Genomic DNA, 25,042 nt, shown 5'->3' with positions numbered 1-25,042 from the left:
CACTACACAGTGCACACCCAGGGCTCTGCCCCAATCCAAGGACCACATACCTCATCACTTCACTCTTCCAACTAAATGGAGGCTTAATGTTGCACGTTTAAACATTTTGGGTCAATCAGACTGTGTTTGAACATTCATTCAACAAGCATTCATAACCAAAAGTCCTATTCCTGGCTCCTCACTGATGACAGAAAGGCAAAGCCCATCCCCTCCAGGAGCTCATTAAATTGGGGGAGGTGGGGGAGAATAATAAACCCCTGTACTTCCCTCGTGGTACAGTGGATAAGAATCTGCCTGCCAATGAGGAGGACATGGGTTCAATCCCTGGTCCAGATACACATGCTGCAGAGCGACTAAGCCCGTGCACCACAACTACTGAGCCCAAGCTCTAGAGCCCACAGGCTGCAACTTCTGAAGCCTGTGTACCTAGAGCCTGTGCTCTGCAATGAGAGAGGCCACCTCAGTTAGAAGTCCACACACCACAATGAAGAGTCCGCTTGCCACAACTAGAGAAGGCCTGCACACAGCAATGAAGACCCAGCACAGCCAAATTAATGAGAAAAGAAATAAATAAAATGATGTGGTGTGATGTGTGTGTACATTAAAAAAAAAAAAAAGAGTAAGCCCCCAAATTGTAAGACACTAGACAGAGGCAGCCAGCACAGCCCCAACAGGAGCACAGAGCAGAGGCATGTAACCCTGAACAGCAGTGACAGGATAAGCCACACACATGTGGACCCTGAGATGAGCTGGAGTCAGTCGCTTGGCAGAGGCTAGACAAGAAGGAAGATGAGAGTAGATTCCCAGCAGAGGGAGGGGTGCCCACAAGGGTGCAAAGTGAGAGGTGACAGGGAGCAGCCAGAGAATTCTAAGCACCCTGTGCTGGAGTATAAATACTCATCAGATATTTAAATCAAATATTTTTTAAAAGTCTACAAACATAAAGCAAAGACAAAAGAACAGTCTTTTCATGGCTCTGTTTACAATGAGTAATACTGGTTCATAACATTTGGCCTGATACAGGTACACTCAATCTCTATCAATTCCCCATTTATGCTATATCAACATATATTACAATTTTAGTTTAAATACTGTCATCTCAAACACTAATATTTTACAATCAATGCTTAAGAAATATTTAGAATTTCATTTCTGTATAAGTAAGAAACATATATATTTTTTCCTTTAAGAATATGGTAGATGGAAGAGCAAGTTAAAATGACATCTCCAGTGTTCCACTTAATGTTCCTGCCAAGTGTGAGGGGATGAAGTGAATAGTATTTAAATTCACTTTAATGTGAAAACTAGATAAGACTTCTAAACCATTCAGTAAAAATAGGAAATAAAAAACTACAAACATACAGTGTAATATATATACATATAAAAAAAAAAAACACTTACCTTCTCAATCCGGGAATGAGGTCTATAAATGACTTTTCTCAAGCATTTATTTTAATTGTTTTGATGCCAGTTGTAACTTTGCTTATGGTCCTGATCCTGTCATCTGTGAGCTCTGCGGTCTTACTCCTGAGGGAACAGATGTGAAAGATGAGCCTTAGTAACCACAGCCCAAATTTCCTTATTATCAGCAGCAGCAGGGGGCACAGGCAGAGACCAAGGATCAAAGAAGTCCCCACAGATCTTTTGTGCTGACAACATAAGCAGGCCCTACTCAAAGTACAAATGGAGAAAGATTTCAATTAGGAAGCCAACCATTCAGTCCAATTAAAGAATTAACTTGGAGAACTTGCAGCATTAGCTAAGGAAGATCTGAAATGATTTGGATACAAACCATCTGCTCAAAGAGGTCACAGTTAGGTAGGGAAGGCAGAAAAGAATATAACAGGAAGACAGTGTTTGTGTTGTAATAAAAATAGCAATAAAAATTGCTGGTAGCAGTGGAACAAGGTCTGGAAGGATAAGGAACATCTCTCCACAGCAAAGAGAGGAAAGAACTTCCAAGTGGAGAAAAAATACCACACATGGTCACCAAAAAGAAAAAAAAAGAAGAAGAAGAAGAAGAAAAAACTCAAGAAAAAAAATTCAAACAGCACAATACCTCCATCACCTGACAACCTGGACAATGACACATCTCCAACCCTCTGGGACCTGCTTCAGCTTTATCTGATCATCACCAGTCTCTTTTCTGTCACATACACTGCTGGGATTCTGGGGTTTTATAAAGACATAATTAAGATTGCCCTTGCCCTTGAGATGTCTATAACTTAATGGAAACATTGAAATAAAACACAACATAAACATGGCTCTAATACAAGCATAATAAACATAAATGCAGCTAGGCTAGAAATGGGCCTGTACAATTACGATCATTTTTAACAACATTTAAATAACTTCAGTTCAGTTCAGTCGCTCAATCGTGTCCGACTCTTTGCGACCCTATGAATCGCAGCACACCAGGCCTCCCTGTCCATCACCAACTCCAGGAGTGGGCCTGTACAATTATGATTACTTTTAATAATACTTAAATAATTTAGACATGGGTAAATTCTGCTTAAGGACACTCTGCTTATTCAGATACAATGCCAGGAGGAGTCAGTGAATGCCATCACCATGTCCACTTCAAGATCAGCCTTCAGCTTAAGGCTGGAGCCTCCACTGGCTAAGCCTGAAAGGTGTATGTATGTGTTCAGTTGCTAAATCATATCTGACTCTCTGTGACCCCATGGACTACAGTCTACCAGATTTGTCTGTCCATGGGATTTCCCAGGCAAGAATACTGGAGTGGTTTGCCATTTCCTTCTCCAGGGGTCTACAGCCAAAGAAGAGAGAAGAGAAGCCTTTTGTGTTTTTGAATAAAAGCATCTAGCAGATTGTGGAAGTTGCCAAGTACATGTTACCTATTTTTTAAAACCAGTGTTTCTCTTACTGAAGTGATGAAAACAACTTCCCGAAGCAGCTTTGCACTAGCAGAAGAATAATGAGAACCGCCATCCCGGCAAGACATGGTATTCCTATTTCCATCCAGAGCAGTGTGGTCACTGCAATAGCCTGCAGTGGCCCCACCCAAAGATAGTGCAAGAACATCATTACCTTAAAAGAGAAAGACAAAGCCTTCTTAGGATGGTATAAAAATAAAACCAGTAAGGACCCATTATAGAAATACTATGCTTTAAAAGAATAGACGGGAACCTAAATGGGAATGATCTCAGTGGGTTTTAAACCTGCTGAAGCAGAAACTCAAGCATCTACCCCAGATGATGCTGTTCTGGGGCAGCACAGGGCCAGCCTTAGGGACATCCAGGGAGAACCAGACCAGCAGCCTTGAAAGAAAATGTTGATTTTTGTCTACACCACTTATGAGCTCAGGGCTTCCCCAAACTCTCTCTGCCTCAACGTTCAGTCCCCATCTCACTCCAGTACCCAAGAAAAGCTTATATTATGTTACCTACCACACTTTCCAGTAATAACTTGTATACTTACCTTCCTGACAGCCTGGGACTTCTCCAGGGAAAAACTAAATTGCATTCATCCCTGAAACTGAGTACTGGCCTTACTTCACGTTTGATGAATGAATAACTGAAAGAGAAGTGTCTAGTGCAATATAGATGTTTGACCAATAGCAATAACACCCTGGGTCATGTGATCTATTCATTACATAAGTGGGGAAAAATGTATGGCAGGATAGCAGAGAGTCAGTCGTGTCTGGCTGGGGACCACCCACTTGACATATTCTTCGCAGGCTCCCTATGCAGCAGGCACTGAGCAGGCCTCAGGGGAAAGAACAATCCCTGCCCTCCAGGCCTTCATTATCCAGAGGAGGAGGAAGACAGTCCAGCAACATGCACACCACATGCCAAGAAGGGCCACTCCAGGAAGACCCCTGACACTAACTAAGCCAGGCAAGAACACTACTGCCTATCTAGTATTAGAAAAACAAAACCCTCATCTACAGGGCAACATACATTATCATATGTGATCTGTACACAGAAGAAATAAGCATTGAATAAAAAGAACCCTTGTCTAAGTTCCTCAACAGAACCCTGGCTGACACCAAACCCTGGCACCTGGCATCGCACTAAGCTGAACCCAGTGAGAAGGACAGGAACTGGAAGAGGATCCCTTAGGGGCAGCTTATCTGATCAAACCTGTTCACATCATTGGACAGCAGGTTGACTATCTGGCATGTGGTGGTCTTCCCCATGGCGGAGCTACTCAGGTGAAGTGCCTGAAATGAGAGAGAGAAACAGAGAACTGGATCCCTACGGTTATACCAAATCACTCTTAGAACTTAAAATAAAGGGTTTTTCTGTGGTCTTCCATGGTATCAGGACAAGCAAGATGATCCCTGACAGCAGGGCTCTAGGGATGGACATTCATTCATCCTTTGTGTCCTCAATGTGGCAGCAGCCCTGCCCACAAGGACAGCAAAGGGAGGAGTAGGAGGTACAAGCAAAATCCTCTACCCTGTTTCTCAGTGAACTTGGCCCTGCCCGAAGGTTAAAGGGTATAGGTTTAGACTTTCCTTCTCTAGAGGTTTAGACTTATGAACCAACTAAAGTAAATTTGAGGCAAATTAAGTGAGAGTGGAGAGGCTGCATTAAGGAAATAAAATAAGAGACTTGGGCTGTAAATCTGGAATAAATCATTAATTCTGCAGATGATGTCATTTAAACACTTTGGGCTTAGTTTCTTCATTCTGAAGTGAGAAAATTATGAAATATAGCATTCAAAGCACTATTCCTGTGAGGAACCTGTGTTCTTAATGCCAATCTGCTGACTTTACAAAAAACACAGCCTGAGTTGCCCAATTCCTTTATTTGGTAAAAAGTTCGGAAAAATGCCCTAGAGAGCTAAAGAACCTGAAGAGACACCACAAGCTGCTTCAACAGACCACCAACTGAAGCCACTGATCCAAACAAAATGTCATGGTTCGTAAAAGCTTCTCATATAGTCCTTGAGGTAAACAGAAAAATCAATCAAGTGTGAATGTAAAATGACGTAGCTATGATGGAAGAGAATATAGCAGTTCCCCAAAAAATTAAACATAAGCTCAGCATATAGTACAGCAATTCCACTTCTGGGGATGTACTAAAAGAACTGAATACACAAACTTTTTGCACATCTGTGTTCATGGCAGCAATGTTCACAGCAGCCAAAAGGTGGAAAGAACCCAAATGTCCACTGACAGATGAATAGATATACACAATGTTGTATAATGGAATATTATTCGACAATGGAGTATTATGGAATATTATTCAACAATGGAATATTATACAAAAATGATTTATAATGGAATATTATTCAGCCTTAAAGAGGAACTAAATTCTGATAGCTACTCCAACATCAATGAACCCTGAAGGCATTGCGCTACATGACATAAGCCAGACAAAAAATGACAAACACTGTATGATTCCACTTACATGAAGCACCTAGAGTAGTCAAATTCAAAGAGAACGGTAGAACGGTGATGGCTGATGGGAGGGAAGTTGTGGCTAAGAACAGCGGTGATAGCTGCACAATGTGAATGTACTTAAATGAACTAATGGCTGACGCATGTTGATGTATGGCAGAAACCAACACAATACTGTAAAGCAACTATCCTTCAATTAAAAAAAAATTTGAAAACGTAATAATAAACTAATGAGATGCCCTTTAAAAAAGGCTCAGATGGAAAGAGGTTTAAAAGAAAAAGTTAAAAATGGTAAATGTTATATTGTGTATGAAGTGAAGTGTTAGTCACTCATTCATGTCCAACTCTTTGGGACCCCATGGACAGTATAGCCCTCTAGGCTCCTCTGTCCATGGGATTCTCCAGGCAAGAATATTGGAATGGGTTGCCATTCCTTTCTCCAGGGGATCTTCCCGACCCAGAGATCAAACCTGGATCTCCCATACTGCAGGCAGATTCCTTACCATCTGAACCACCAGGGAAGCCCTATATTGTGTGTATTTTGCCACAATTTTAAAAAGTCAATGATCAAAAGCAAAAAGTAATTTTACCAAAACTGTGGAAATGTTAATAAATGACACACCATTTTATACATGATCCCTCCCACAAGATCAAAGTTCATCTGAAAAGAGCACTAAAATGCTGAATGGGCCATTTTAGGTTGCTCTAAGCAACCTTAGAGCGCTCCTGGAGACGTGCCCCAGCCTGGAATCCACAGCGTAGACAAACTACTACTATGTGCTTAGTGGCCACTCCATTTCTATCACCCAGCCTGGTTTCTCCCAGAACCAGGGATTATGCCACAGCCTGTGGCCAGAAGTCATCAAAGGCAGCCCTGACCCAATCTCAATAGAAAGCTTTCCATTATATATTGGCAAAAGTTTTCTGAGATGACAACAAACTTGATGAGGCAAATAGCAAGCTTCTCTGTTGCTATTCAGTCACTAAGTTGTGTCCAGCTCTTTGTGTCTCCACGGACTGTAGCCTCCCAGGCTCCATGGGATTCTCCAGGCAAGAAAACTGGAGTGGGTAGCCATTTCCTTCTCCAGGGTATCTTCCTGACCCAGGGATCAAACCTGTGTCTCCTGCATTGTCAGGCGGGTTCTTTACCACTGAGCCACCTGCCGAAGCCCTAGCACATTTCTCTAGTAATGTGTAAGTATTTCTAGTCACAAAATGTGTAATTTACAGAGAACTTTCCACAAATGTTCCTGATCCTTCAGGGGAGGTACACACCATGGTACTGAGTGACACTCACCTTGCAGTAGATCATATGGCACACGGCTACTCTCAGCCTCATCCCCACACGCTGCATGTAATAGAAGTATAAGTGGTGCAGAACGGCCCACACGAGCACGCAGGCACTCAGCCCTGCCACGTAGCTGTAGGCTTCATGCAAGGTGACAGAATTAGAGTTTTCAACATAACTAATCATTTTCCCCAAAAATATGGGCTGAACTACTCTGGTGCCTTCCTGAAAGAAAAAAGCTTTAATTAGAAATGCAAGCCATACATTTTTTTTTTTTAATTCAAGCTTTACTTTTATTATTAGCATGTTAAAAAGGTATTTTGACATAATGCTACATCCACAGCTAATCTAAAAAAAAAAAAAATGCAGATCTACTATCTTCTAGAAGGCAAGCAGACAACAGTTTTAACCTTAAGCCCAAACTCTGTATTCCAAGACAATAAAGCTTTAGTACATTGTGAAGTGAAGTCGTTCAGTGGTATCCGACTCTTCGCGACCCCATGGACTGCAGCCTACCAGGCTCCTCCATCCATGGGATTTTCCAGGCAAGAGTACTGGAGTGGGGTGCCATTGCCTTCTCTGATTGTGCTGAATACACTCTGGAAGCTCAATAAATATTACAACCAGTACTTTAGAACACGTTTGACAAAATACCAAGTGAGCCTTAAGATGAATAAGGATAAAGGTGGCAGAAGAAGGCCAAGAATTCTGCTTCCATATGAACACAAGCCCTGATCCCAGGCTTCCCCTGTCCCTTGTACGCTTAATGTCTCAACCCAACAGAAAGTCAAAGTGGCTCCTATATGTGGGACGTGCTCTTACCATCTTCTCCTTTAAGAATCTTTATGAACAGAGACACCGGCACAAATATATCCACTCTTTCCCACCCTGAACTGCACATGTCTGTAGATGAAGAGAATGGAGCCCACCCTCTGTTGGAGTATCACAAAGAAACCAGTCTGGGAGGTTCCCAGGCTCTCAGCCCCAGGATGATACTGTGTTAACATCTCTATCCCCTAGAAGCTGGGATGTTCCTTGGAGTAAAAAATTAAACATGGTAGAAGTCAATCTAAAAAAACGATGTCTTCCATGATTTATCATCAGCCACATATTGAAAGTACTGGTTTGGAAGAAATGTTACCAATCATCTCTTCCCCAAGGCAAAAATTAAAATCCTAAATCAGTGAACTGGGGGGACATTGAAGCTTACCTCCTGAGTAAGACTTAAAGAAATCAATTTTCTTCCCCAAAACTAAAAGCAAAAAACATTTGCTCACTCTGCCAAATGGCCACTCCACCCCACAACTTACTTCCTCCCTCTAGTCACCCCTGAAGGTCCCCTTCTCCCCGTCAAGGAAAACCAAACACTCAACACAAATCCAAGTCACTAAAAGTAAACACCTTGGCCCTCAACATCATTTCCTCCACACACAATGACAAAAGTTTGGAAATCTTTCAGGACCTTTGACACATTCCTTTTAGGCAATCCCTCCTTATTAACAGACAGGGTGAACAGCCACCAAGCTTACTTTGATAGCTCTCTTCTGTCTGGCTGAAGTTGAGGAGCCCACATGCAAGGGGAAGGGAAAGAGAATCCAAAACATCAGACATGAAACAAAACTAACAGCATTTTCTGTTCAGCCACCTAGTGCCTGATCAGGATATTTACAGAAAGGTGGACCCATTCCTCAAATGAATGTAACATTAAACTCCAACACTCCTTTGTTCTACATACACGTTCACAGGCTGTACCAACTGTCTCACCTTTCACAAGGTCACAGAAGGCTTCATTTACTACCAAGAAATAACAGATCACCACTTAGCTGGAGAAGTATGAGTAGGATGATCAGATCAGAGTAGGAGGATCAATTCACAAGAACACAAAGACATTTCCAGCAAGCCCCATCATTCACCCCTAGAAGCTCTAAGAGTTTATGGAAGAGCCCCTCATACTGTAAAATGTAAAACATACTTTTTACAGACTTCACTGAAAGATAAATTTGTAAGCTCACACAGAGAAGCAAGAATGTCAGCCCAGGCATGCCAAGGGTAGTCCAGTGCAGCAGCCTGCAAATCTGGGGCTCTCCACCAGAAGCCAGCACTAACACCTGCCATCCCAACCTTTCCTGAAACATATTATTCTCTTTGGGAATCAGTGTTGCCTGTTAGTTAGCTCTCAATTTGAGCCTAATATCATTGTAATTACAGGAGAAATAAGAGTAATGTCCCCTACCAAAGAGAATACTGATAGATACAACAAATGCACCAAGAACGAGTACAAAATAAAGGCAGGTCATTACCACCTAAGTGTCTGGAATTTTCTGCTGAGAGACAGTATTTAATAAGCCATTTGAGTGATCAGTCTCATTAAGGAGTAATGTCATGGGCTTCCCATGTGGCCTGGTGGTTAAGAATCCACCTGCCAATGCAGTAGACACGGGTTCAATCCCTGGTCCAGGAAGATCCCACATGGCACTTAGCCCATGCACCACAATTACTGAGCCTGTGAGTCCTACAGTCTGTGCTCCACAATTAGAGAAGCCACCATAATGAGAAGCCCAAGCACTGTAACTACAGTATCCCTCACTTGCCACAACCAGAGAAAGCCTGAGTGCAGCAATGAAGATTCAGCACAGCTAAGAAAAAAAATCACATAGGGATGGTAATGAGGGGGAGGTGATGCCTGAAGGGCTCCTTGTCCATCTGAAGGCAGCATGATGTTGCTGCCACTGTTAACACCCTAACCACTTCCAGTGGCCATATTTATGGCCCTCATTTATGATGATAAATGGCTACTCTCATTTATGATCCCATCTGACTTCCTGCTGCAGGAAGTTCTTAGCATCCTATTTATTATCCTTTGGCCAAGTCCAGGATGCATGTGTCTGAGACCCTGAAGACAAAGCTCTCAAGATGAGCCTTCCTACACTGGACAAGCTCTCAGTCATTGAGATGATCAGCCTCATAAGTCAGAGAGCCCAAGATGGAACCTCACTGTCTTTTATGTGTTGTATGATCAGAGGCACACTGTGTAAATACTTGGAATCAGTGTCCTTTCTTCTAAAATGGGGTAATATGAAACCTACAACTTTGTTGTCAGCCAAAGGAATAAAAGTGATACTGCACATAAAGTGCTCATGGAAATTCCTAATATATAATTTTTTTCAAGTACTTCCTGTTGTTGTGTGTGCATGTTTTCAGTTGCTAAGTCATGTTCCACTCTTTGTGACTCCACGGTCTGCAACCCACCAGGCTCCTCTGTCCATGGGATTTCTCAGGCAAGAATACTGGAGTGGGTTACCATTTCCCCCAGGGAATCTTCCCAACTCAGGGAATGAACCCTCATATCCTGCATTGGCAGGTGGATTCTTTACCACTGAGCTACCAGGGAAGCCCCACTTACTAAACTAATAGTACTGCTGTGGACACCACCATAACTACTGAGTATGTAGTTATGTAGTTACCTTGTTACTGGTAACAGAACTTCTAGTACTACAGAGGATGAACCCTCACATTTACCAGGTCCTCAACTCCCCACTTCTCTGCCATGACCACCCAACAACAAGTCTCCTGAAGGAGGGCCCAGAGCTCTACCAGTTGCACCTTATGCAGCCCCAGGCCTGGCCTTCCTGGATTCCCAGCAGGAAGTATTCCTGGGGCTGGATAACTTAGAAATAAACACTCCATCCTGCCTTTCTCAAGACACTGAGGTATCTACATGGTCAGATCCCTCTCTAAGGTGGCACTCTGCCCCACACACCTGTTCCCACACTCTGGTACAATGGTCAACATACCTTTGTCATCAATGAGAACTCCGTCTCCCAGGACCACCCAGTCACCTGGGAGCTGACAGATTCTCTGTCTCTCCAGTTGTGTGGGAGGACTTCACCTGCCCAGCTGCCCAGCTGCCCACTGCCCGCAGTGCCCTTCAGTACAACACAGCCTTTAAACAAGAGCCACATGCCCACCTGTAAACCACCTGGCCCATCACCTCACCCCCAACACAATGGACTGATGACAGCTCACACCTTCTCCACCTAAAACACCCCTTTCTCAGCAACTGCATCTTCCATCCCTCCTGCCCTTACACACTCACAGCCTGCCCATGTCCCTAAGGCAGCACTAAGGGGCCATGGAGAGCACGAGCCACCCAGGGGGGGTCTGCAGCAGACGTCCAGTAGGCTCAGCCTGAACAGGGGGGCTGACGGCACTGTGTCCCCAGGTGAACTGTTCTCTGGGGGATCTTGACCCAGGATCTTCGGGGTCACAGAGGTCACTGACCTCACAGCTTTCTGTCTCTGATTTTCCCTGCACATCCCCTTCTCCACCCTCTGCCAATGCCAAGATACCAGGATGCCCCTTCAACCAGCAAACCACCCCGACAGCCAGGATGGAAACCAGCACAGTTGGTGCACAGATTCTCCATGATTCATGGTGAAGCTGGAGCTCCTCCCCCAGGGGCTCTGGCCTGAGTGACTTGGCCTATAGGGCAGGGCGGGCAGCCCAGGGAAGGGCGTGCCCCTGGGAGCTCTGGCAGGTTCAGCCCAGATGCTGAGCCCAGGTTCTGTTCCACAGGAAGGGGAGAAGCAACGATCCTTTCTTAGGAAAGCATTCATCAGATGTGACCTGAGCAAGTTAACAATTATTTGCTGAGCACCTGTAAAATGCCTTACATTACTGGGGCTCTGGTCCAAGTTTATTTCCTCCAAACCAGAAAGTATATATTCCTTGAGGTTGTAGGATATTCTTCTAGTAAAGGATTAATTTTAGCATTTATATCATTTACTGAGCACCAATAATGTCCTAATATGGTATAAAATATCTTTTCTTTTTTAGTGTCATCCTTCCATCACACTATGTTAAAAGGAAAAATATTCAATTAGCCAACAAACTCATTTGGGTTTTTTCAAAAGACGTTATGGTGGTTAAGTGGTTCAGAATTCATGTGCTAATACAGGGGATACAAGTTCAATCCCTGGTCCGGGAAGATTCCACATGCCATGGGGCAACAAAGCCTGTCTGCCACAACTACTGAAGCCTGTGTGCCCTAGAGCCTGTGCCCTGCAAGACGAGAAGCCACTGGAATGAGAAGCCCACACACCACAACTAGAGAGCAGACCCCGCTCACTGCAACTAGAGAAATCCTGCACACAGCAACAAAGACCCAGTGCAGTCAAAATAATTTTTTTTTTTAAAAGATACATGCAACCACTGAGTTATATCATGTTTCCTAGACGAGATTTGGCCTCAGACCTTAAGCTACTGACCTCTCTCCACACATGTCCATCTCAGTACTGACCCACATACCCTGAAAAGCAATGCACTGTATGAAAAAGTTTTCACCTCACGGAATGTAAAAATTCCCCAAACTACATAGGATTTCCAGTAACACTTTATGATCGCTTTTGTTAAAGAAGTCTCCCGTGCATCTTTCTCAGCTCTCTTCACTTCCTGATCCCAGTACCTGCAATGAGAAACAAAGCACAGTGAAGAGCAGCGTGTCCACCAAAGGGAAAACAGGGGAGGGGCGGAGTGGGAGATGGCCCTTCACTACAGGGCACTCTCTGCCTGCCCCATAGATGCTGGCTAACTGCTCACAGGGCTCCTGAAAGATGAGCGGTGCAGACCCTGAAGCACCAGAGAAACAGGCCTTGAGGTAAAAGTTTTAGTCTCAGGAAACAAGTTCCTGCCAAACTTTGGACTGGACTCACAGGTCATGAGCAGCTCAGGAGGGCAGACACCCTCCTCCAGGGGCCCCACCTCCAGGGACAGAGCTCGGCCTCCAGGGCCATGGCTGCAGGCTCCCTCCATGTTCACAGATGCACAGGAAACACAGGCTCCCCCAGCCTCCAAAGTGGGCTAAGCCTGGGGTCAGCCTGAGGGGGTGAGTGTGCAGCGTCAGGGGAGGAGGCTCAGGAGAACCCAGAGGAAGCAAAGCCTCCTCCAAACCTTTAGCCCCACGTGGAAATTCTCACTGTCCCTCTCCTTCTCCCTGCCATCTGTGCTCACCCTTGTAGCTGTTCTCCAAGGCTCTGGGAGCGATATTCTGGAAGCACTGAGTACAAATCATCTTGTTTTAATTTCCGCTCGTAACCAATTTTAAACAAGGGGTTTAGCCACCTGTTAAAAATTAAAAGGACAGTGACATATATCTAAATTATACAGCTCTAATTAGAATCCTACAGTGATGGGCTTTGTTAAAAAAAAAAAAACACTGTATTTTAAATATATAGAGATAAGGGGTAATAATTAGATATGTGTTTACACATTCACACATAGACATACACACACACATACACACTCCCTAACTGTATGCTGAGAGGCCCCAGAAGCAATGACACACTGTTAGCAAAGAGCATTCTAGTCCCCTGATCTTGGGGTTTTGTTTAACATACACAATTACAATTTTTTTCTTGTGGGAAGAAGTTTTTAAGGTCTACTCTCTTACCAGCTTTCAAATATTCAATACAGTAGAATTAACTATAGTCACCAGATTGCACATTACATCCCCATAACTGACTTATTTTATAACTGGAAGTTTGTGCCCTTTGGCCCCCTTCACCCAGACCTTGGCTTTTTAATACCTTCTTCCCTAAAAAGGAACGAGCTGAAGAAATGGCTGGTTCCAAGGTTGGGGCAGTGTGTGTCAGCACCTGATAGTTCATTTTTATTATTGTAATATAAGTGCCTGACATTAAGCTTTGAAGACATCCATGTCAAAGACATCCATCGCCAGTGAAGAGCTACACAACGTAACAGCTACACAACGAGATAAAGAGCCAGGCCACCCCACCTGTGAAGTTCCCGCTTTAGAAAGCTCTGGTTGACCTGATAACAGACCATCTCACTGACTGTTTGCTTCTCCCTTCCTGCACTTTAATTCCCTCTCTTATTTTTTAAATTCACCAATAAAGAGTGAAACTTTAAAATCCTAGACACCCCACCCTCAACCTCAAAAAGGCAGAACCCCAAGTCCAAGCTTGCTCATGAGCTTTCTCTCTCTCTCTACTCAGGACCTCGCTGTGTTACCCCAGGGGTGCCTTGCACCCTCCAGGGCATGTGAGTGATACACCTCGGCATTTCAAAGTTCCCTGATGGTTGTTTCTGAGATGTGTCTCACAATCCTAAGAACCACAAGGGCTGGTCCAGCCAAACAACACTGACTGTAAAAGGAGAATTTCTGTGGGGGCTGCTCATAACTAGTATGAGCCCTGGTGAGCAGAGCCCCAGGAAATTCCGGCAAAGGCCTCACTGTCTACAGGCCAAGACCAACAGGAAGAGAAAGTCAAGATGGGTCTGGGACATCTTGTTTTGTAAAATAAGGAAGCACTCAAGGAATCATGAGGATGTGTAGAAGGACAGAGAAGCTTGAATGGCTCTTGCTAGACAAATCTGGGATACTTTGAGCATCAAAACAAATAAATGGCTATGAACCCTAACCCAATAAATAATGAAAGAATCCATGAATCAGTACTGCTACATAAATGGGAGAGAAAGGAAAACTCTTGCAAACAAACATTAAAGGAGTAATCGATTACTTTTAAACTGTGCACATAACTGAAAATGTACTATACTGAATAATTCTTAAGTGCAAAGAATTTTTTTAAAATCTTTCTATGAGAAAATCACTTGGGGAATTGTTTTGTGAGTCAATCTGTAAACTATGTATCCCAAGGCATGTCTGTTCTATACAGATGCTTAGTCCTTTGTGCAAATCAAGTGTTGGTCCAAAAGACTGCAGAAATTTTAAATGCTTACTGATATTTTATACTTTTTTATCCTGCATGTCCTGTAAAGTTATAAGTATACACAATAAAAATGTTTAACAATTAAAAAAATGGAACAATCAAGTCAGAAAATCATCAATGGAAATTAAAAACAGTGTGTGAAAGTTTCAAGTGGAAGATGATATTTACATAATCTCAACTTATCTCTCTGCAATTATTTATTATAAGGGGAAAAAACAGAACTTTACAGATGATCCCACCAAAAAAACCTATTCAGATTGATTATGCATTATTTAAATGATAATAGTTAATATGCAGGAACAGCCCATAGGTAAACAACATTTTACTGATTTTGCCAGGGTAGGAAATTTCCAAGACCAGACCATAATAATCCATGGATAGAGATCAAACCAGTCAGTCCTAAAGGAAATCAACCCTTAATATTCATTGGAAATCCTGACGCTGAAGCTCCAATACTTTGGCCAAGCTGATTGGAAAAGACCTGGATGCTGGGAAAGATTGAAGGCAAAAGAGAAGAGGAGAGTAAAAGGTGAGATGGTTAGATAACATCACTGACTCAATGGACACGAGTTTCAGCAAACTCTGGGACAGAGTAAAGGACAAGGAAGCCTGGTGTGCTGGTCCATGGGGTCGCAGAGTTGGAGAGGACTGAGTGACTGAATGTAAGAAATTACATTTCTTTTATCCTGTTATTCCTAGGACGACATGTGTACAGATACGCAAGAACTATTTGTTGAATGTATGACTATCCATGACTCATTAAAGAAGCAATAAGATAGACTGAACTTCAGATTTTGCTAATCTGGGTACCTTGGCACCCCGAAAGAACCCTGGTCCAGGAGTCAGAAGACTGGACACTCGTCCCAGCAGTGGTGCTGAGCACCCAGGACCTCAGCTGTCCTCTGCTTCACGTCTCCACTCCAATTCAGCACCTCCACCACATTTAACATCTCTAGGTCTCAGTTACCTTCCAAAACAACAGTATACCATCTGTGAGGTTTACCACTAAACAGGCTTCAAACATGTTGGGTGATTTATTCCATACTTGTCCCCTATAGAAAATTCTCAGGAAATTAGCACCAGGACTTACCCAGATGATGACGTTCTGCCCCCAAAATGAAAGTGTTAGTCACTCAGTTGTGTCCATTCTGCAACTCCATGGTCTGTCCATGGAATTCTCCAGGCAAGAATACTGGAGTGGGTAACCATTCCCTTCTTCAGGGCATCTTTCTGACCCAGAGCTTGAACCAGGTTCTCCTGCATTACAGACAATATTTTTTATCATCTGAGCAACAAGGGAAGCCCACAAAGACCCTCTTTAAAATTCTGCTTGAAGAGCAAAAGATGCTCAAAATGACTAACCATAAGGGAAATGCAAAAGAAAACCACAATGAGATTCCAGCTCACATATATTAGGAAGACTACCATGAGAAAAAAAGAAGAAAAAATAGTGTTGGCAAGGATGCGGAGAAACTAGAACCCTGCACAGTGATGGTGTGACTGTAAAATGGTGCATCACAAAGGAAAATATTTTATGACTTGATTTACATCACACGCTAGTAAAGTAATGCTCAAAATTCTCCAAGCCAGGCTTCAGCAATACGTGATCTATGAACTTCCAGATGTTCCAGCTGCTTTTAGAAAAGGCAGAGGAGCCAGAGATCAAATTGCCAACATCTGCTGGATCATCAAAAGAACAAGAGAGTTCCAGAAAAATATCTATTTCTCCTTTGTTGACTATGTCAAAGCCTTTGACTGTGTGGATCAAAATAAACTGTGGAAAATTCTGAAAGAGATGGGGATACCACACCACCTGACCTGCCTCTTGAGAAACCTGTATGCAGGTCAGGAAGCAACAGTTAGAACTGGACATGGAACAACAGACTGGTTCCAAATAGGAAAAGGAGTACCTCAAGGCCTTATATTGTCACCCTGCTTATTTAACATCATGAGAAACGCTGGGCTGGAAGAAACAGAAGCTGGAATCAAGATTGGCAGGAGAAATATCAATAACCTCAGATATGCAGATGACACCACCCTTATGACAGAAAGTGAAGAGGAACTAAAAAGCCTCTTGATGGAAGTGAAAGAGGAGAGTGAAAAAGTTGGCTTAAAGCTCAACATTCAGAAAATGAAGATCATGGCATCTGGCATCATGGCATCATGGCATTCCCCATCACTTCATGGCAAATAGATGGGGAAACAGTGGAGATAGTAGCTGAGTTTTTTTGCGGGGGGCAGGGGGGGGGCTCCAAAATCACTGTGGATTGTGATTGCAGCCATGAAATTAAAAGACACTTATTCCTTGCAAGGAAAGTTATGACCAACCTAGATAGCATATTAGAAAGCAGAGACATTACTTTGACAATAAAGGTCCATCTAGCAAAGGCTATGGTTTTTCCAGTAGTCACGTATGGATGTAAGAGTTGGAGTATAAAGAAACCTGAGCGCCAAAGAATTGATGGTTTTGAACTGTGGTGTTGGAGAAGACTCTAGAGAGTCCCTTGGACTGCAAGGAGATCCAACCAGTCCATCCTAAAGAGGATCAGTCCTGGGTGTTCATTTGAAGAACTGATGCTGAAGCTGAAACTCCAATACTTTGGCCACCTGATGAGAAGAGCTGACTAATTTGAAAAGACCCTGATGCTGGAAAAGATTGAGGGTGGGAGGAGAATCGAACAACAGAGGATGAGATGGTTGGATGGCATCACCGACTCGATGGACATGAGTTTGGGTAAACTCTGGGAGTCTGTGATCGACAGGGAGGCCTGGCATGCTGTGATTCATGGGGTCGCAAAGAATCAGACATGACTGAGTGACTGAACTGAATTGAACTTACATGAAGTCCTCAGAGCAGTCAAATTCAAAGAGAAACAAACTTGCCTTGTGGTTGCCAAGGGCTTGGGGCAAGGGAAGTGGAGAGTTAGTGTTTTAATAACACACTAGTATACCGTCTAGTCAAGGCTATGGTTTTTCCAGTAGTCATGTATGGATGTGAGAGTTGGACTGTGAAGAAAGCTGAGCACTGAAGAATTGATGCTTTTGAACTGTGGTGTTGGAGAAGACTCTTGAGAGTCCCTTGGACTGCAAGGAGATCCAACCCGTCCAACCTAAAGGAGACCAGTCCCGGGTGTTCTTTGAAAGGACTGATGCTGAGGCTGAAACTCCAATACTTTGGCCACCTCATGCGAAGAGTTGACTCATTGGAAAAGACCCTGATGCTGGGAGGGATTGGGGGCAGGAGGAGAAGGGGAAGACAGAGGGTGAGATGGCTGGATGTTATCACTGACTCGATGCACATGATTTTGGGTGAACTCTGGGAGTTGGTGATGGACAGGGAGGCCTGGAATGCTGCGATTCATGGGGTTGCAAAGAGTCAGAGATGACTGAGTGACTGAACTGAACTGAACTGACTACAGGATGAAAAGAGTTCTAGAAATTGGTTGTACAATAATATGAATATACTTAACAATACTGATCCATATGCTTAAAAGTCATCAAGATGCTAAATATTATGTTGTGTGCATTTTCCACAGTTTTAAAAAATTTAATGAGAAACACAAATGGAACCCAGTGTGCCTCATTTAGAAATGTTCCTGTGTTAGAGTCTAGACTTTGCCACTTCCTGGTTACATGACCATGAACCAGCCAAAATCCTCTCAGTATTAACCTTGGGAAAGCAGGGAAAACACCTGGAGAGAACATCTCTCTGGGATGCTGAGAGGGTCAGTGATGCTCTGAACAGGACAAAGTCTCCCCAGACAAAGAGCAGTCATCACCACCACAGAGTGCTTGAGTAATCCCATGTGGTCCCCAGTAGAAAGCCTCTGAAAGTTTGATACATGAGGTTACAACAACAGCAGTGCCCAACAGGAAGAAGAAGGACTCCTCTCCTTTCCTGGCAAGGACACAGGCAATGAAAAGCCATGGACTCTGAAAGAGCCCTCCGATCTTCTTCCCCTCTATAAAAGCACTCTCCAGCCCTGGCACTTTGGGGACTTACACTTGGCTCTCCACAAATGCAGACCTCAAACTGCCATTCTCTGATGATTCTGAATATGCTCATCTTTGCTGGAAAAAATATATGACAGTCTATTTGTTCAGGTCAACAGAGGGAATGGAATCAACAGGACTGGGAATCAACATGGAAGATTCTGAAAGGCAAATTATCCACTTGACACATCTGAGTGGATACTAGTCTCAGGCTGATCAGATGCAGGACTATAAGGACCAAAAATGTCAAGAATAAACTACAAGAGATAAACTTAAATTTGTTAGGCAGTTTATTTTGCCATAAGGACATACGAGTAACTTTAAATATACCTTTGGGTTGTTCTACTTCTTTCTTGAGGCTATAGTTATTGTATAAAATTACCAAAACTCAACAAATGAAACGCTTACAGGCAACAGGTCAAGGCCAGAGAAAGAGCCCTGGAGAGCTCACCCAGCCTCCTTCTACAACATGTGGATTTATAACTGTTAATGAAGAATAACAAGTGGTATTCTAAAAATGGTGCAAAGAATCCTAGTTTGAAATTAAACATTTCTATCCATTCACAATCAGTAGTTACTGAGGACCTAACAGGACCAACCTCCCTAAACCATCTCAGTACTCAGCCAGTTCACATCCCCCTCATGTCATCAGTTTCTCTGACAAGAGTCTCTGGAGAGTCTGTCTTAACACCAGTGATAGGTTCCACATCCACACTCCCTTTGCAAGGGGATAGTTCACTGACTGAGACATGGTCAGTGTCAGGGAATTGAGGATGTAACCACTCCCTGAAGGGTCAAGTGCATCTGGTCCAAGACCCTGCTCCACCCTCATCTCTGGGGATAGGTCCTGCACTCACCCCCAACCTGCTGCTTCTGGGAGGAGGGAGGAGAGAAATTCAGCAGAGGACACCCCAGAGGCTGCAGTGAGGACAGCAGGGACATCGCCAGGGAGAGTCTCAGCAGACTGGACAATCCATTCCCAGCTGGACACGGTACATTAACTGTGCTTCTTATTTCCAGTAGAGGGAAATAAGAATTATTTAATAAACCATAATGGGAAAATGGACAGTTTTTAAAAAACTGGGGCCTATCTTATATCAAAAACTAAAAAAAAAAAAAAAAAAAAATTCTAGCTGTCTTTTACTGTTAGAAATAAAATAAGAAAAAATGTAAAATAAAACACAGAGATTTAGATGATTTTAGGATTTTTAAAAGACATACTACAAAAGCCACAAGAAAAATTAAAAAAGAAAAGTTCAATTTTAATTAATGATATATAATTTAAAACTCTAAAGAATAAATGAAAATCTGAAAAAGTATTATATGTACTTCAGTTCAGTTCAGTTCAGTCACTCAGTCATGTCCAACTCTTTGCGACCCCATGGACTGCAGCACGCCAGGCCTCCCTGTCCATCACCAACTCCCAGAGTTTACCCAAACTCATGTCCATTGAGTCCGTGATGTCATCCAGTGATCTCATCCTCTGTTGTCTCCTTCTCCTCCCGCCTTCAATATTTCCCAGCATCAGGGTCTTTTCAAATGAGTCAGCTCTTAGCATCAGGTGGCCAAAGTATTGGAGTTTCAGCTTCAGCATCAGTCCTTCCAAAGAACACCCATGACTGATCTCCTTTAGAATGGACTGGTTGGATCTCCTTGCTGTCCAAGGGACTCTCAAGAGTCTTCTCCAACACCAGAGTTCAAAAGCTTTAGTTCTTCTGTGCTCAGCTTTTTTCATAGTCAAACGCTCACATCCATACATGACTACTGGAAAAACCATAGCATTGACTAGACAGACCTTTGTTGGCAAAGTAATATCTCTGCTTTTTAATATACTATCTAGGTTGGTCATAACTTTCCCTCCAAGGAGTAAGCATCTTTTAATTTCATGGCTGCAATGACTATCTGCAGTGCTTTTGGAGCCTCAAAAAATAAAGTCTGACACTGTTTCACCATCTATTTCCCATGAAGTGATGGGACCAGATGCCATGATTGTAGTTTTCTGAATGTTGAGCTTTAAGCCAACTTTTTCACTCTCCTCTTTCACTTTCATCAAGAGGCTTTTTAGCTCTTCACTTTCTGCCATAAGAGTGGTGTCATCTGCATATCTGAGGTTATTGATATTTCTCCCAGCAATCTTGATTCCAGCTTGTGCTTCATCCAGCCCAGCACTTCTCATGATGTACTCTGCATATAAGTTAAATAAGCAGGGTGACAATATACAGCCTTGACGTACTCTTTTTCCTATTTGGGACCAGTCTGTTGTTCCATGTCCAGTTCTAACTGTTCCAATCCGAAAGAAAGGCAATCCCAAAGAATGCTCAAACTACCGCACAATTGCACTCATCTCATACTCTAGTAAAGTAATGGTCAAAATTCTCCAAGCCAGGCTTCAGCAATATGTGAACCATGAACTTCCAGATGTTCAAGCTGGTTTTAGAAAAGGCAGAGGAACCAGAAATCAAATTGCCAACATCTGCTGGATCATCCAAAGAACAAGAGAGTTCCAGAAAAACATCTATTTCTGCTTTATGACTCTGCCAAAGCCTTTGACTGTGTGGATCACAATAAACTGTTGAAAATTCTTCAAGAAATGGGAATACCAGACCACCTGACCTGCCTCTTGAGAAATTTGTATGCAGGTCAGGAAGCAACAATTAGAACTGGGCATGGAACAATAGACTGATTCCAAACAGGAAAAGGAGTATGTCAAGGCTTTGTATTGTCACCAAATGGCCAAGAGATTTAATTACACATACTGAACACAGCATCATCAGAACAAGCATAGAAGCTTTGGTTTCCTGGGGATCCCCAAGGCCCTCCCATATAAAAAAATGAAACATCAGAATTTGTGGGAAAGATGAATGGATTAGCATCCAGGAACAAATGATATAAAAATCACCCAAGTGTGATTAAACCCAAAGGTTCCAGCCCAGCTAGTAAGTGGTCCCAGCTACCAGATGGAAAACTTTGGTTGAGAGCTTCATCTCTCTGAGCTGCTTTTCATCTGTGTTACCTCCCAGCTCAGGGACCCTTCAGTGGTTTCAGTACCAGAGGACTCCTGGGCAGGACCAGCTGCATCAGGACCCTGCACTGCTTTTGGAAAGGCTAGAGATACAGATAATACCCCACAGGCTTCAGGGACCCCATACCCATTGTGACTCTCAAAGGTGGAAGCAGAGACACTCACAGTAAGGAAAGGGGCTGGTCAAATACATCCTCCAGTCCTCTCAATGTATCCCAGACAAAAGCAAAATGGGTTCAAGAATCATGTCCCTGTTAATTAAATAAAAAATATTAGTGTTCTTGCACACATGAAATGTGTCACAACTAGATACCAGGATATACAGTGAGAGATGCATACAGAGAGAAAGAGGAAGGCAGGGAGACATGGTCACAGACACAGGGACAAGGGAGCCCAGTGCAGCTGGAACTCAGCTGTCACCTAAGGAATGTGGGGAAAGGTGGGGTCATTATTGGAAGATGGCAACAGGAGCAGAGCACTAATTAGATAAAGGTAAATCAGATTAAGCTGTTCAGGTCTGTTTGCTTAGTGGGCAAAGGGTGCAAATTAATTCAGAACTATGAATCCTAACTGTACTGGGGAAGCAGGCTAAGGATGGAGGTCCGGGTCCAGTCCTTCTCCTGCTGGCGGTGACCCCGCTGGGCAGCCTGGGTTCTCAGACTCCCTGCCTCCTGCTTCCGCTGCCCTCTTGCTCCCAGGGACTAAGGAGCCTGACGGGGCAGAGAGCTGCAAGGCAGGGAGACCCTGCGCCCTGCCACCAGGTCCCTCTTCCCGTTCCTGCTACCGCTTCTGGCCACCCCACCCAGAGGGCACAGACAGGGATCCCCATGTCCGGCGTGGGGAGACCCCACCCGCTACAAACAGCCATCGGAAAGCGCTCCCTCGCCCTGACCCTCGACCCTCAGCCCCTGCAAGGCGCAGCAGCATCAAGCACTGGCCCTGAGATGGTGGGGTGTCTCAGCCCACGCAGGGCTCACCAGGAGAACAGCCGAGAGCAGACGTTCGCGTCCTGCAGCGGGTTGGGCTTCTCCTCCGGGGACACCGGCTGCATCTTGCCGGCCTGGACCCGTGAGGGTCGGGAGTGTTGAGTGGGGGCAGCCGGTGGCCACACGCAGGTGTGAGGGGAGGCCGCAGGCGCCTCTGATAGAGGAGGTGAGAGAACCGCACGGCGCGGGGCGCAGGACCCTAGGCGCCCACGGTCTTGCACTGGGCTGCAAACTGTACCAGAGGGCGCACTCTGAGACCGGGTCCCCACCTAGAAGGAGAAGGAGGGGCAGGCTGCAGCAGAAACGCCCCTCAGCTGGGGTGAAGACCCAGAGAAAGCTGGCAGAAGGAGATAGCAGCCCGCCCTCTGGGCACGCTGCCCTCATCAGGACCAAACAAGGGCGCTGTGGGAAGGTCTCCAACTGGAATGGAGCAGGACCCTGGAGGGCCTTCCTGGGAGAGACCCCACCCCACCGCGAGATACCCTGAGCTAGTCGCCAGTACTGGTCAGTGGAAGTGAGCACAGATGACCGGCACAAAGCTGCCAGGCTACTGAGATGACAGCCCCAGGCTCCCTAGTGTCTGTTCTACTGCTAGGCTGGCCCTGAGAAATCCTGTTTTGATAAGAGAAGGGAAAAGGAAAGACCACAGCACATCCTTCTCCTGGCATGAAGGACAGTTACTCAGCAGTGAACTGATGCACAGAGAAAAGTACATAAGCAAGAAGTCAACGTTTACTTTGTTTATCCCTCAAATAAATAAATTTTAAATGAGCTAATAAGCAGGTATCAGTATAAGAGGGAAATGAATAACTTCAGACATTTTTCCCATACATGAAGCCCATATGAATATATATGAAGAAAATAAATGCATTAAAATAAATATTTCTGGAATGAATAAACAAAGTGTGGTATAAACATACAATGAAATATCACTCAGCCTTAAAAAGGAAGGAAATTCTGACAAGTGCTGCAGTGTGGATGATACTTGAAGACTTATTGTTGTGACTTATAATTAGAATATGTCTTTGGTCTTCATGCTGTTGCTGGCACAGAACTCCTAAAACCCTTAAGTGCTCTAAGAGTGAAAAAGTACCTTCTGATAATTATAACAGGCCCCTTTCAACTACACCTGAGTTTTAGTGAATTCATCTGTTTGTTTGTCAGAAAAACCAAACACCTGATTAAAGGGTTGGCATTTTCAGCCGCACCCTCCCATATCTAGGGAGAAGAGGGACTGGAAACAGTTGCACTACCAATGGCCAGTGCATTAACCAGTCTTGCCTAAAGTATGCTTCTATGAAGCCTCAATAAAAAACCAATAGGATGGGGTCCACAGAGCTTCCCGGCTAGTGAACCTGTGCAGGTGCAGGGAGGGTGACTCACCTGGAGAGGCCTGGAAGCCCCTGCCCCTCCCCCTACCTTGCTCTCTGCATCTCTTCCATCTGACTGTTCTGCAGTTGAATCCTTTTATAATAAACTAGTGATCTAGTTGGGTAAACTGTTTTCCTGAGCTGTAAGCCACTCTAGAAAATTACCAAACCCAAGGAGAGGGTTAGGGGAACCCTGATTTATAATCAGTCCACAAGAAGAACAGGTAACCACCTAGACTCACCACTGGCTTCTGAAGTTGAGAAGAAGGGGTAGTACTATGGGACTGGGTTCTTGACCTATAACAAGGTCTAACAAAAATTCCAGGCAGACAGTGTCAGAATTGACTTACATTGTGGGACACAGTTGTGTCTGTATAGTCAGAGAACTTGTTCAGTTCAGTTGCTCAATCGTGTCCGACTCTGCGACCCCATGGGCTGCAGCACGCCAGGCCTTCCTGTCCATCACCAATTCCCAGAGTTTACTCAAACTCACGTCCATTGAGTCGGTGATGCCATCCAACCATCTCATCTTCTGTCGTCTCCTTCTCCTCCTGCCTTCAATCTTTCCCCAGCATCAGGATCTTTTCAAATGAGTCAGTTCTCTGCATCAGGTGGCCAAAGTATTGGAGTTTCAGCTTCAACATCAGTCCTTCCAATGAACACCCAGGACTGATCTCCTCTAGGATGGACTGGTTGGATCTACTTGCTGTCCAAGGGACTCTCAGGAGTCTTCCCCAACACCACAGTTCGAAAGCATCAATTCTTCGGCACTCAGCTTTTATTTTTTTTTTTATGGATTTCTTTATATATATATATATATATATATATATATATATATATATATATATAGTATTGGTTTTGCCATATCACTGAGGAAATCAGCTTTCTTTATAATCCAACTCTCACATCCATATATAACTACTGGAAAAACCATAGCTTTGACTAGATGTACCTTTATTGGCAAATTAACGCCTCTCCTTTTTAATAAGCTGTCTGTCTATGTTGGTAATAACTTTTCTTCCAAGGTGCAAGTGGCTTTTAATTTCATGGCTGCACTCACCATCTGCAGTGATTTTGGAGCCCCAAAAAATAAAGTCTGTCACTGTTTCCACTGTTTCCCCATATTATTTGCCATGAAATGATGGGATCAGATGCCATGATCTTAGTTTTCTGAATGTTGAGCTTTAAGCCAACTTTTTCACTCTCCTCTTTCACTTTCATCAAGAGGCCCTTTAGTTCTTCTTCACTTTCTGCTATAAGGGTG

At 43.9% G+C, this 25,042-nt stretch overlaps 1 pseudogene; it reads right to left on the bottom strand.

Annotated features, from left to right (window-relative positions):
• The window catches only part of LOC102282609 (ATP-binding cassette sub-family C member 4-like), a 156,938-nt pseudogene extending 134,465 nt beyond the window's left edge, over window positions 1–22,473 (bottom strand).
• Between the last annotated feature and the right edge of the window lie 2,569 nt (window positions 22,474–25,042).

This window comes from Bos mutus, unplaced genomic scaffold (genome assembly GCF_027580195.1).
Source record: "Bos mutus isolate GX-2022 unplaced genomic scaffold, NWIPB_WYAK_1.1 CTG283, whole genome shotgun sequence".
In the NCBI taxonomy this organism is placed as follows: domain Eukaryota; kingdom Metazoa; phylum Chordata; class Mammalia; order Artiodactyla; family Bovidae; genus Bos; species Bos mutus.
Note: the sequence above shows the minus strand (reverse complement) of the source record. Positions and strands in the feature narration are given on the sequence as shown.